Source organism: Rhincodon typus, unplaced genomic scaffold (genome assembly GCF_021869965.1).
Source record: "Rhincodon typus isolate 14 unplaced genomic scaffold, sRhiTyp1.1 hic_rhity00000051, whole genome shotgun sequence".
Classification (NCBI taxonomy): domain Eukaryota; kingdom Metazoa; phylum Chordata; class Chondrichthyes; order Orectolobiformes; family Rhincodontidae; genus Rhincodon; species Rhincodon typus.
The window spans coordinates 927,015-930,301 of record NW_025965689.1 but is presented as its reverse complement, the minus strand read 5'-3'; the positions used below and the strand labels follow the sequence as shown (position 1 = coordinate 930,301).

General features: G+C 45.9%; 1 pseudogene; it reads left to right on the top strand.

Moving 5' to 3' along the window:
• Nucleotides 1–208: 208 nt before the first annotated feature.
• Nucleotides 209–3,287, top strand: part of LOC109932489 — a 6,316-nt pseudogene continuing 3,237 nt past the window's right edge.

Here is a 3,287-nt window from a genome sequence, read left to right as displayed (position 1 = left end):
GGCTGTTGTCGGCATTAACGCCTCATCCTAATACCAGCCCACCCCCCAAAACTCTATCCTCGCCTCCTTGACTTGTCCGTCTTCTCTCCGACCATATTTATGGTATGGACAGCCAACTACACAATGGTTTTATGACCGAGATAGACAGGTATTCACAAGAAAAAGGTTCAAAATATCAGGGGAGAAGGCACATCAGTTTTGAGAAACAGATCAGCCATGATCGAATAACAGAGCCGACTGCTGCTTCTGTACCGCAAGCAGCTGGCGACCAAAGGTGTGTTACAGAGAGTTGGAGAGAATGGCCAGAACCAAGCAGACAGCGCGCAAATCCACCGGAGGGAAAGCTCCCCGCAAGCAGCTGGCGACCAAAGCGGCCCGCAAGAGCGCTCCGGCCACCGGCGGCGTGAAGAAGCCTCATCGCTACAGGCCCGGCACGGTGGCTCTGCGGGAGATCCGCCGCTACCAGAAATCCACCGATCTGCTGATCCGCAAACTGCCCTTCCAGCGCCTGGTGGGAGATCGCTCAGGACTTCAAGACCGACCTGCGCTTCCAGAGCTCGGCCGTGATGGCCCTGCAGGAGGCCAGCGAGTCTTACCTGGTGGGGCTGTTTGAAGGACACCAACCTGTGTGCCATCCACGCTAAGCGAGTCACCATCATGCCCAAAGACATCCAGCTGGCCTGCCGGATCGGCGGGGAGCGCGCCCGGCCCAGCACGTTATCCCCGAGAAACACAACGGCTCTTTTCAGAGCTACTAAACCATCCAGAGAGAGCAGCAATCAGTCGGCCCTCTTGGTTACTTTACTATGCGCCCATGGTTTTCTTTTATTGCAATGCGTCGTTTCGGCTGTAATTGAAGAAATTAAATCAGGCTGAGGAAAGCATTTGTCACGTTAATTCAAAGACAAACGTCAAGTAGCGGTTATAAATTGATCGCAGAACATAATTGAAGGTTCCTTGTATACAGGAGATTTATGATTGGCAGAGAGAACAGCCAGCGGTCGGCGCCATTACCTTCTTTACCATAAACCCACAGCGTACTGAAGCTGCAGTGTGTCAATGCAGCAGCAATTACATGGACTGAATGGGCATAGGAGATACACTCATTCACATTTAAAGACAAAAGTCAACGAGGGCCAATCATGTTATAAGTTGAGATTTTAGCAGTAATCATAGAATACAATTGAAGTGCTGGACTCCATGTATGCAAAAGTTTATGAAATGCCGATAAAACGCCTCTGTGTGCCCATTGTCGACCTCGGCGTTTCCCCAGCTATAACCGTAAATTTCAAAAGCCCGCCAAAGCATTTAAAAGATTTTAAAGTTTAGGACACACAATCTCTCTTTTCCCCTTCTCCCTCTCGTCTACTTCGGTACATGCTCTTCGAAGTGTCGGTTCAGACTCCAATGGCATCTTTCTGCTATGTAGACATTCCATGATGTTGTTCCCTGTCAGCGTATTGATGGGGACACCACATTCAGCTATTATTTACATGTCACTGTCCCGCACTGCAAAATCTCCACCCTTACTATTCCAGCCAGCCAGCTGTTCTAGCTTGATCTTGGCTCATTCTGCAAGTCTTCAAAAATACAAAAATCCTCATTAAGAGCAGTTTCGTTACAGTCCCGGGTCTTCGTGCTAAAAAGAAAACCAATAGGTCACTAGTGACGGTCTCGCTGCTTTTCATTGATGCTGTGGGTGGCTCGTAAAAGAGGGAGTATAGTACTGCAGGTAGTTATACCAGAATTACACACAGTATTGCAAATGTGGTCTAACAGATGTCCTGTAAAGATGCAACATGACCTCCCAATTTCCATACTCAATGCACTGACCAATACAGACAGGCATACCAAACGCCTTCTTCACTATCCCATCGACCTGCAACTCCACTTTCAAAGAACTATTAATCTGCACTGCAACGTCTCTTTGTTCAGCAACATTCCCCACCAAGGTGTGCAAGTTCTGGCCTGATTTGGTTTTCCAAAAAGTAGCATCTCACATTTACTTGATGTAAACTCCATCAGCCAATCATTTGAGTTCATTCCACAAATAAACAGTTTCTCCAATTCCATACTAACCTATTATGACTTTCAAATCTCGATTGTCTAAAATATAAAATTAAAAAAAGAGAATTGCACTCAAATAAAGCTCATGGGTGGATTAATTCACTGCCATCTCACCGCTGGGTGCAGGTGTATGTCTCACAATCACGAGTAAATAGTGAATGTATGTGATATGATACAGTGCCACCTAGGGAGCATTGCAAACAGTACAACATTAAATTGCGAAAGGATATTGAAGCCTGTAATTCACAGTCATATCTAGATTAAATTCTAGTCCATGAACATTGGTATCAGTAATCCGAGACTTAAATCGCCAGAACCATCGATTAGATACTAGTTTGTTTTAAATACTCGTTTCAGCTTATTCATCAAAAAAACCAATGTTGAAATAAAAGAAATGAAACAATCGCAAATCTTTAAATCAAACATTCAACACAAAATACAGCACACGTTCAACAACAGCTTCAGTGCTAAATATACAACCTCCATTCTGTCTTCAGAGCCACCCAAAACCCTACATTGAGAGCGGAGACCCGAGAAGAGGAAAGGCAGCATATGCGGAGGGGATACAGTACTGCAAATAGTTTTTTCTGGTCGAAAACATCATGTCAAGAGATACTGAATCGCTTCAGAGATAGTAGGAACTGTAGATGCTCGAGAATCAGAGAACAATGTGTGTAGCTGGATGAACACAGCAGGCCAAGCAGCATCAGAGGAGCAGGATTTTTCTGAAGGGTCTTGGCCGAAAGTCAGCCTTCCTACTCCTCTGATGCTGCTTGGCCTGCTGTGTTCATCCAGCTCCACACCTTTGCGGCTACCGGGGTCATTATTTCCCAATTTCTAAATTTATTGGTGTTCCTCCACCAGTGTCAGATCTTTCCAATGCAATTACAGGAAACTGCCGCATGGATACAATCCGTCCAGGCTATTATAGCTCATTAACAATAACAATAATGGCGGAGTGAATATTATGTTACCGATCTCTCAGTAATACAAAGGAAATTAAAATTAACTCGGCAGTGGTGAGAGTCTAGTTTCTTTCACAGACACTGTGGGTGGCTCTTAAAAGAGCCTTTGGGTCGTCAGATGAAATAACGGTCTCTTCACTTTTTAGTGGCGCCCCCAGCGGCGGTTTTCTTGGGCAGCAGCACGGCCTGGATATTAGGCAGCACCCCACCCTGAGCGATGGTCACCCCTCCCAGCAGCTTGTTGAGCTCCTCGTC